Consider the following 11,005-nt stretch of genomic DNA (forward strand, 5'->3'; position numbering starts at 1 on the left):
GTAGGAGATGTGGGTAGGGGCATCGCCCACTCCACCGGGACCTGGCTGGTAAGGGTTTGGGGAAAGAAAGGGGTCCCAGGCAGAAGTCTGGGTCCCCTGATGCACGCTCACTCGACTGGGGTAGGCACTGATGCCCCCGGATCAAAAAATTGCCCATCATTGGGTAGAAGTGGCCATTAGTTGTTCTATTGAGCCCGTCGCGACGTTTCGGCGTTACTTCGCCTTCATCAGGCTGGGCTCAATGAGGGTAGGGACTGGTTTGTCCTCTATTTATACTTTTTCTTTTCTTAGCTTTTCTTTCTGACTTTTTTGTCTTTACTTTTTTCTGTTCCTTCTTACTTAGGTTTTTTCTTGGCTTTTTAATTTTTTCTGTACTTAGTTTTTTCTATGTTTCTCTCTTTTCCTCTTTTCCTCTCAACCCTACTTGGGGAGCTTTCTTACTCTCTCTCTTTTTTTCTCAACCCTACTTGGGGAGCTTTCTTTCTATCCTTTTTCTTTATGGCACCCCCTATTCCTTAGTCCACTCTGTCTATCATCTTGTTTTTCTGGCACCCCCATCCTTAGTAACCACTCTATTTAGGCTTCTTTTTCTGTTTTTTGTTTTTCCATTTTTTTAGGCTTTTTTTCTGTTTTTTCTGGGGTTGGGACAGGGAGGGGGGGATAGGTTAGGGTTAGGGTAGGAGATGTGGGTAGGGGCATCGCCCACTCCACCGGGACCTGGCTGGTAAGGGTTTGGGGAAAGAAAGGGGTCCCAGGCAGAAGTCTGGGTCCCCTGATGCACGCTCACTCGACTGGGGTAGGCACTGATGCCCCCGGATCAAAAAATTGCCCATCATTGGGTAGAAGTGGCCATTAGTTGTTCTATTGAGCCCGTCGCGACGTTTCGGCGTTACTTCGCCTTCATCAGGCTGGGCTCAATGAGGGTAGGGACTGGTTTGTCCTCTATTTATACTTTTTCTTTTCTTAGCTTTTCTTTCTGACTTTTTTGTCTTTACTTTTTTCTGTTCCTTCTTACTTAGGTTTTTTCTTGGCTTTTTAATTTTTTCTGTACTTAGTTTTTTCTATGTTTCTCTCTTTTCCTCTTTTCCTCTCAACCCTACTTGGGGAGCTTTCTTACTCTCTCTCTTTTTTTCTCAACCCTACTTGGGGAGCTTTCTTTCTATCCTTTTTCTTTATGGCACCCCCCTATTCCTTAGTCCACTCTGTCTATCATCTTGTTTTTCTGGCACCCCCATCCTTAGTAACCACTCTATTTAGGCTTCTTTTTCTGTTTTTTGTTTTTCCATTTTTTTAGGCTTTTTTTCTGTTTTTTCTGGGGTTGGGACAGGGAGGGGGGGATAGGTTAGGGTTAGGGTAGGAGATGTGGGTAGGGGCATCGCCCACTCCACCGGGACCTGGCTGGTAAGGGTTTGGGGAAAGAAAGGGGTCCCAGGCAGAAGTCTGGGTCCCCTGATGCACGCTCACTCGACTGGGGTAGGCACTGATGCCCCCGGATCAAAAAATTGCCCATCATTGGGTAGAAGTGGCCATTAGTTGTTCTATTGAGCCCGTCGCGACGTTTCGGCGTTACTTCGCCTTCATCAGGCTGGGCTCAATGAGGGTAGGGACTGGTTTGTCCTCTATTTATACTTTTTCTTTTCTTAGCTTTTCTTTCTGACTTTTTTGTCTTTACTTTTTTCTGTTCCTTCTTACTTAGGTTTTTTCTTGGCTTTTTAATTTTTTCTGTACTTAGTTTTTTCTATGTTTCTCTCTTTTCCTCTTTTCCTCTCAACCCTACTTGGGGAGCTTTCTTACTCTCTCTCTTTTTTTCTCAACCCTACTTGGGGAGCTTTCTTTCTATCCTTTTTCTTTATGGCACCCCCTATTCCTTAGTCCACTCTGTCTATCATCTTGTTTTTCTGGCACCCCCATCCTTAGTAACCACTCTATTTAGGCTTCTTTTTCTGTTTTTTGTTTTTCCATTTTTTTAGGCTTTTTTTCTGTTTTTTCTGGGGTTGGGACAGGGAGGGGGGGATAGGTTAGGGTTAGGGTAGGAGATGTGGGTAGGGGCATCGCCCACTCCACCGGGACCTGGCTGGTAAGGGTTTGGGGAAAGAAAGGGGTCCCAGGCAGAAGTCTGGGTCCCCTGATGCACGCTCACTCGACTGGGGTAGGCACTGATGCCCCCGGATCAAAAAATTGCCCATCATTGGGTAGAAGTGGCCATTAGTTGTTCTATTGAGCCCGTCGCGACGTTTCGGCGTTACTTCGCCTTCATCAGGCTGGGCTCAATGAGGGTAGGGACTGGTTTGTCCTCTATTTATACTTTTTCTTTTCTTAGCTTTTCTTTCTGACTTTTTTGTCTTTACTTTTTTCTGTTCCTTCTTACTTAGGTTTTTTCTTGGCTTTTTAATTTTTTCTGTACTTAGTTTTTTCTATGTTTCTCTCTTTTCCTCTTTTCCTCTCAACCCTACTTGGGGAGCTTTCTTACTCTCTCTCTTTTTTTCTCAACCCTACTTGGGGAGCTTTCTTTCTATCCTTTTTCTTTATGGCACCCCCTATTCCTTAGTCCACTCTGTCTATCATCTTGTTTTTCTGGCACCCCCATCCTTAGTAACCACTCTATTTAGGCTTCTTTTTCTGTTTTTTGTTTTTCCATTTTTTTAGGCTTTTTTTCTGTTTTTTTCTGGGGTTGGGACAGGGAGGGGGGGATAGGTTAGGGTTAGGGTAGGAGATGTGGGTAGGGGCATCGCCCACTCCACCGGGACCTGGCTGGTAAGGGTTTGGGGAAAGAAAGGGGTCCCAGGCAGAAGTCTGGGTCCCCTGATGCACGCTCACTCGACTGGGGTAGGCACTGATGCCCCCGGATCAAAAAATTGCCCATCATTGGGTAGAAGTGGCCATTAGTTGTTCTATTGAGCCCGTCGCGACGTTTCGGCGTTACTTCGCCTTCATCAGGCTGGGCTCAATGAGGGTAGGGACTGGTTTGTCCTCTATTTATACTTTTTCTTTTCTTAGCTTTTCTTTCTGACTTTTTTGTCTTTACTTTTTTCTGTTCCTTCTTACTTAGGTTTTTTCTTGGCTTTTTAATTTTTTCTGTACTTAGTTTTTTCTATGTTTCTCTCTTTTCCTCTTTTCCTCTCAACCCTACTTGGGGAGCTTTCTTACTCTCTCTCTTTTTTTCTCAACCCTACTTGGGGAGCTTTCTTTCTATCCTTTTTCTTTATGGCACCCCCTATTCCTTAGTCCACTCTGTCTATCATCTTGTTTTTCTGGCACCCCCATCCTTAGTAACCACTCTATTTAGGCTTCTTTTTCTGTTTTTTGTTTTTCCATTTTTTTAGGCTTTTTTTCTGTTTTTTCTGGGGTTGGGACAGGGAGGGGGGGATAGGTTAGGGTTAGGGTAGGAGATGTGGGTAGGGGCATCGCCCACTCCACCGGGACCTGGCTGGTAAGGGTTTGGGGAAAGAAAGGGGTCCCAGGCAGAAGTCTGGGTCCCCTGATGCACGCTCACTCGACTGGGGTAGGCACTGATGCCCCCGGATCAAAAAATTGCCCATCATTGGGTAGAAGTGGCCATTAGTTGTTCTATTGAGCCCGTCGCGACGTTTCGGCGTTACTTCGCCTTCATCAGGCTGGGCTCAATGAGGGTAGGGACTGGTTTGTCCTCTATTTATACTTTTTCTTTTCTTAGCTTTTCTTTCTGACTTTTTTGTCTTTACTTTTTTCTGTTCCTTCTTACTTAGGTTTTTTCTTGGCTTTTTAATTTTTTCTGTACTTAGTTTTTTCTATGTTTCTCTCTTTTCCTCTTTTCCTCTCAACCCTACTTGGGGAGCTTTCTTACTCTCTCTCTTTTTTTCTCAACCCTACTTGGGGAGCTTTCTTTCTATCCTTTTTCTTTATGGCACCCCCTATTCCTTAGTCCACTCTGTCTATCATCTTGTTTTTCTGGCACCCCCATCCTTAGTAACCACTCTATTTAGGCTTCTTTTTCTGTTTTTTGTTTTTCCATTTTTTTAGGCTTTTTTTCTGTTTTTTCTGGGGTTGGGACAGGGAGGGGGGGATAGGTTAGGGTTAGGGTAGGAGATGTGGGTAGGGGCATCGCCCACTCCACCGGGACCTGGCTGGTAAGGGTTTGGGGAAAGAAAGGGGTCCCAGGCAGAAGTCTGGGTCCCCTGATGCACGCTCACTCGACTGGGGTAGGCACTGATGCCCCCGGATCAAAAAATTGCCCATCATTGGGTAGAAGTGGCCATTAGTTGTTCTATTGAGCCCGTCGCGACGTTTCGGCGTTACTTCGCCTTCATCAGGCTGGGCTCAATGAGGGTAGGGACTGGTTTGTCCTCTATTTATACTTTTTCTTTTCTTAGCTTTTCTTTCTGACTTTTTTGTCTTTACTTTTTTCTGTTCCTTCTTACTTAGGTTTTTTCTTGGCTTTTTAATTTTTTCTGTACTTAGTTTTTTCTATGTTTCTCTCTTTTCCTCTTTTCCTCTCAACCCTACTTGGGGAGCTTTCTTACTCTCTCTCTTTTTTTCTCAACCCTACTTGGGGAGCTTTCTTTCTATCCTTTTTCTTTATGGCACCCCCTATTCCTTAGTCCACTCTGTCTATCATCTTGTTTTTCTGGCACCCCCATCCTTAGTAACCACTCTATTTAGGCTTCTTTTTCTGTTTTTTGTTTTTCCATTTTTTTAGGCTTTTTTTCTGTTTTTTCTGGGGTTGGGACAGGGAGGGGGGGATAGGTTAGGGTTAGGGTAGGAGATGTGGGTAGGGGCATCGCCCACTCCACCGGGACCTGGCTGGTAAGGGTTTGGGGAAAGAAAGGGGTCCCAGGCAGAAGTCTGGGTCCCCTGATGCACGCTCACTCGACTGGGGTAGGCACTGATGCCCCCGGATCAAAAAATTGCCCATCATTGGGTAGAAGTGGCCATTAGTTGTTCTATTGAGCCCGTCGCGACGTTTCGGCGTTACTTCGCCTTCATCAGGCTGGGCTCAATGAGGGTAGGGACTGGTTTGTCCTCTATTTATACTTTTTCTTTTCTTAGCTTTTCTTTCTGACTTTTTTGTCTTTACTTTTTTCTGTTCCTTCTTACTTAGGTTTTTTCTTGGCTTTTTAATTTTTTCTGTACTTAGTTTTTTCTATGTTTCTCTCTTTTCCTCTTTTCCTCTCAACCCTACTTGGGGAGCTTTCTTACTCTCTCTCTTTTTTTCTCAACCCTACTTGGGGAGCTTTCTTTCTATCCTTTTTCTTTATGGCACCCCCTATTCCTTAGTCCACTCTGTCTATCATCTTGTTTTTCTGGCACCCCCATCCTTAGTAACCACTCTATTTAGGCTTCTTTTTCTGTTTTTTGTTTTTCCATTTTTTTAGGCTTTTTTTCTGTTTTTTCTGGGGTTGGGACAGGGAGGGGGGGATAGGTTAGGGTTAGGGTAGGAGATGTGGGTAGGGGCATCGCCCACTCCACCGGGACCTGGCTGGTAAGGGTTTGGGGAAAGAAAGGGGTCCCAGGCAGAAGTCTGGGTCCCCTGATGCACGCTCACTCGACTGGGGTAGGCACTGATGCCCCCGGATCAAAAAATTGCCCATCATTGGGTAGAAGTGGCCATTAGTTGTTCTATTGAGCCCGTCGCGACGTTTCGGCGTTACTTCGCCTTCATCAGGCTGGGCTCAATGAGGGTAGGGACTGGTTTGTCCTCTATTTATACTTTTTCTTTTCTTAGCTTTTCTTTCTGACTTTTTTGTCTTTACTTTTTTCTGTTCCTTCTTACTTAGGTTTTTTCTTGGCTTTTTAATTTTTTCTGTACTTAGTTTTTTCTATGTTTCTCTCTTTTCCTCTTTTCCTCTCAACCCTACTTGGGGAGCTTTCTTACTCTCTCTCTTTTTTTCTCAACCCTACTTGGGGAGCTTTCTTTCTATCCTTTTTCTTTATGGCACCCCCTATTCCTTAGTCCACTCTGTCTATCATCTTGTTTTTCTGGCACCCCCATCCTTAGTAACCACTCTATTTAGGCTTCTTTTTCTGTTTTTTGTTTTTCCATTTTTTTAGGCTTTTTTTCTGTTTTTTCTGGGGTTGGGACAGGGAGGGGGGGATAGGTTAGGGTTAGGGTAGGAGATGTGGGTAGGGGCATCGCCCACTCCACCGGGACCTGGCTGGTAAGGGTTTGGGGAAAGAAAGGGGTCCCAGGCAGAAGTCTGGGTCCCCTGATGCACGCTCACTCGACTGGGGTAGGCACTGATGCCCCCGGATCAAAAAATTGCCCATCATTGGGTAGAAGTGGCCATTAGTTGTTCTATTGAGCCCGTCGCGACGTTTCGGCGTTACTTCGCCTTCATCAGGCTGGGCTCAATGAGGGTAGGGACTGGTTTGTCCTCTATTTATACTTTTTCTTTTCTTAGCTTTTCTTTCTGACTTTTTTGTCTTTACTTTTTTCTGTTCCTTCTTACTTAGGTTTTTTCTTGGCTTTTTAATTTTTTCTGTACTTAGTTTTTTCTATGTTTCTCTCTTTTCCTCTTTTCCTCTCAACCCTACTTGGGGAGCTTTCTTACTCTCTCTCTTTTTTTCTCAACCCTACTTGGGGAGCTTTCTTTCTATCCTTTTTCTTTATGGCACCCCCTATTCCTTAGTCCACTCTGTCTATCATCTTGTTTTTCTGGCACCCCCATCCTTAGTAACCACTCTATTTAGGCTTCTTTTTCTGTTTTTTGTTTTTCCATTTTTTTAGGCTTTTTTTCTGTTTTTTCTGGGGTTGGGACAGGGAGGGGGGGATAGGTTAGGGTTAGGGTAGGAGATGTGGGTAGGGGCATCGCCCACTCCACCGGGACCTGGCTGGTAAGGGTTTGGGGAAAGAAAGGGGTCCCAGGCAGAAGTCTGGGTCCCCTGATGCACGCTCACTCGACTGGGGTAGGCACTGATGCCCCCGGATCAAAAAATTGCCCATCATTGGGTAGAAGTGGCCATTAGTTGTTCTATTGAGCCCGTCGCGACGTTTCGGCGTTACTTCGCCTTCATCAGGCTGGGCTCAATGAGGGTAGGGACTGGTTTGTCCTCTATTTATACTTTTTCTTTTCTTAGCTTTTCTTTCTGACTTTTTTGTCTTTACTTTTTTCTGTTCCTTCTTACTTAGGTTTTTTCTTGGCTTTTTAATTTTTTCTGTACTTAGTTTTTTCTATGTTTCTCTCTTTTCCTCTTTTCCTCTCAACCCTACTTGGGGAGCTTTCTTACTCTCTCTCTTTTTTTCTCAACCCTACTTGGGGAGCTTTCTTTCTATCCTTTTTCTTTATGGCACCCCCTATTCCTTAGTCCACTCTGTCTATCATCTTGTTTTTCTGGCACCCCCATCCTTAGTAACCACTCTATTTAGGCTTCTTTTTCTGTTTTTTGTTTTTCCATTTTTTTAGGCTTTTTTTCTGTTTTTTCTGGGGTTGGGACAGGGAGGGGGGGATAGGTTAGGGTTAGGGTAGGAGATGTGGGTAGGGGCATCGCCCACTCCACCGGGACCTGGCTGGTAAGGGTTTGGGGAAAGAAAGGGGTCCCAGGCAGAAGTCTGGGTCCCCTGATGCACGCTCACTCGACTGGGGTAGGCACTGATGCCCCCGGATCAAAAAATTGCCCATCATTGGGTAGAAGTGGCCATTAGTTGTTCTATTGAGCCCGTCGCGACGTTTCGGCGTTACTTCGCCTTCATCAGGCTGGGCTCAATGAGGGTAGGGACTGGTTTGTCCTCTATTTATACTTTTTCTTTTCTTAGCTTTTCTTTCTGACTTTTTTGTCTTTACTTTTTTCTGTTCCTTCTTACTTAGGTTTTTTCTTGGCTTTTTAATTTTTTCTGTACTTAGTTTTTTCTATGTTTCTCTCTTTTCCTCTTTTCCTCTCAACCCTACTTGGGGAGCTTTCTTACTCTCTCTCTTTTTTTCTCAACCCTACTTGGGGAGCTTTCTTTCTATCCTTTTTCTTTATGGCACCCCCTATTCCTTAGTCCACTCTGTCTATCATCTTGTTTTTCTGGCACCCCCATCCTTAGTAACCACTCTATTTAGGCTTCTTTTTCTGTTTTTTGTTTTTCCATTTTTTTAGGCTTTTTTTCTGTTTTTTCTGGGGTTGGGACAGGGAGGGGGGGATAGGTTAGGGTTAGGGTAGGAGATGTGGGTAGGGGCATCGCCCACTCCACCGGGACCTGGCTGGTAAGGGTTTGGGGAAAGAAAGGGGTCCCAGGCAGAAGTCTGGGTCCCCTGATGCACGCTCACTCGACTGGGGTAGGCACTGATGCCCCCGGATCAAAAAATTGCCCATCATTGGGTAGAAGTGGCCATTAGTTGTTCTATTGAGCCCGTCGCGACGTTTCGGCGTTACTTCGCCTTCATCAGGCTGGGCTCAATGAGGGTAGGGACTGGTTTGTCCTCTATTTATACTTTTTCTTTTCTTAGCTTTTCTTTCTGACTTTTTTGTCTTTACTTTTTTCTGTTCCTTCTTACTTAGGTTTTTTCTTGGCTTTTTAATTTTTTCTGTACTTAGTTTTTTCTATGTTTCTCTCTTTTCCTCTTTTCCTCTCAACCCTACTTGGGGAGCTTTCTTACTCTCTCTCTTTTTTTCTCAACCCTACTTGGGGAGCTTTCTTTCTATCCTTTTTCTTTATGGCACCCCCTATTCCTTAGTCCACTCTGTCTATCATCTTGTTTTTCTGGCACCCCCATCCTTAGTAACCACTCTATTTAGGCTTCTTTTTCTGTTTTTTGTTTTTCCATTTTTTTAGGCTTTTTTTCTGTTTTTTCTGGGGTTGGGACAGGGAGGGGGGGATAGGTTAGGGTTAGGGTAGGAGATGTGGGTAGGGGCATCGCCCACTCCACCGGGACCTGGCTGGTAAGGGTTTGGGGAAAGAAAGGGGTCCCAGGCAGAAGTCTGGGTCCCCTGATGCACGCTCACTCGACTGGGGGTAGGCACTGATGCCCCCGGATCAAAAAATTGCCCATCATTGGGTAGAAGTGGCCATTAGTTGTTCTATTGAGCCCGTCGCGACGTTTCGGCGTTACTTCGCCTTCATCAGGCTGGGCTCAATGAGGGTAGGGACTGGTTTGTCCTCTATTTATACTTTTTCTTTTCTTAGCTTTTCTTTCTGACTTTTTTGTCTTTACTTTTTTCTGTTCCTTCTTACTTAGGTTTTTTCTTGGCTTTTTAATTTTTTCTGTACTTAGTTTTTTCTATGTTTCTCTCTTTTCCTCTTTTCCTCTCAACCCTACTTGGGGAGCTTTCTTACTCTCTCTCTTTTTTTCTCAACCCTACTTGGGGAGCTTTCTTTCTATCCTTTTTCTTTATGGCACCCCCTATTCCTTAGTCCACTCTGTCTATCATCTTGTTTTTCTGGCACCCCCATCCTTAGTAACCACTCTATTTAGGCTTCTTTTTCTGTTTTTTGTTTTTCCATTTTTTTAGGCTTTTTTTCTGTTTTTTCTGGGGTTGGGACAGGGAGGGGGGGATAGGTTAGGGTTAGGGTAGGAGATGTGGGTAGGGGCATCGCCCACTCCACCGGGACCTGGCTGGTAAGGGTTTGGGGAAAGAAAGGGGTCCCAGGCAGAAGTCTGGGTCCCCTGATGCACGCTCACTCGACTGGGGTAGGCACTGATGCCCCCGGATCAAAAAATTGCCCATCATTGGGTAGAAGTGGCCATTAGTTGTTCTATTGAGCCCGTCGCGACGTTTCGGCGTTACTTCGCCTTCATCAGGCTGGGCTCAATGAGGGTAGGGACTGGTTTGTCCTCTATTTATACTTTTTCTTTTCTTAGCTTTTCTTTCTGACTTTTTTGTCTTTACTTTTTTCTGTTCCTTCTTACTTAGGTTTTTTCTTGGCTTTTTAATTTTTTCTGTACTTAGTTTTTTCTATGTTTCTCTCTTTTCCTCTTTTCCTCTCAACCCTACTTGGGGAGCTTTCTTACTCTCTCTCTTTTTTTCTCAACCCTACTTGGGGAGCTTTCTTTCTATCCTTTTTCTTTATGGCACCCCCTATTCCTTAGTCCACTCTGTCTATCATCTTGTTTTTCTGGCACCCCCATCCTTAGTAACCACTCTATTTAGGCTTCTTTTTCTGTTTTTTGTTTTTCCATTTTTTTAGGCTTTTTTTCTGTTTTTTCTGGGGTTGGGACAGGGAGGGGGGGATAGGTTAGGGTTAGGGTAGGAGATGTGGGTAGGGGCATCGCCCACTCCACCGGGACCTGGCTGGTAAGGGTTTGGGGAAAGAAAGGGGTCCCAGGCAGAAGTCTGGGTCCCCTGATGCACGCTCACTCGACTGGGGTAGGCACTGATGCCCCCGGATCAAAAAATTGCCCATCATTGGGTAGTAGTGGCCATTAGTTGTTCTATTGAGCCCGTCGCGACGTTTCGGCGTTACTTCGCCTTCATCAGGCTGGGCTCAATGAGGGTAGGGACTGGTTTGTCCTCTATTTATACTTTTTCTTTTCTTAGCTTTTCTTTCTGACTTTTTTGTCTTTACTTTTTTCTGTTCCTTCTTACTTAGGTTTTTTCTTGGCTTTTTAATTTTTTCTGTACTTAGTTTTTTCTATGTTTCTCTCTTTTCCTCTTTTCCTCTCAACCCTACTTGGGGAGCTTTCTTACTCTCTCTCTTTTTTTCTCAACCCTACTTGGGGAGCTTTCTTTCTATCCTTTTTCTTTATGGCACCCCCTATTCCTTAGTCCACTCTGTCTATCATCTTGTTTTTCTGGCACCCCCATCCTTAGTAACCACTCTATTTAGGCTTCTTTTTCTGTTTTTTGTTTTTCCATTTTTTTAGGCTTTTTTTCTGTTTTTTCTGGGGTTGGGACAGGGAGGGGGGGATAGGTTAGGGTTAGGGTAGGAGATGTGGGTAGGGGCATCGCCCACTCCACCGGGACCTGGCTGGTAAGGGTTTGGGGAAAGAAAGGGGTCCCAGGCAGAAGTCTGGGTCCCCTGATGCACGCTCACTCGACTGGGGTAGGCACTGATGCCCCCGGATCAAAAAATTGCCCATCATTGGGTAGTAGTGGCCATTAGTTGTTC

The sequence above is a fragment of the Diplotaxodon limnothrissa genome, linkage group LG13, assembly GCF_057381915.1.
Source record: "Diplotaxodon limnothrissa isolate DT_005_m linkage group LG13, D_limnothrissa_male_GT1.1, whole genome shotgun sequence".
In the NCBI taxonomy this organism is placed as follows: Eukaryota; Metazoa; Chordata; class Actinopteri; order Cichliformes; family Cichlidae; genus Diplotaxodon; species Diplotaxodon limnothrissa.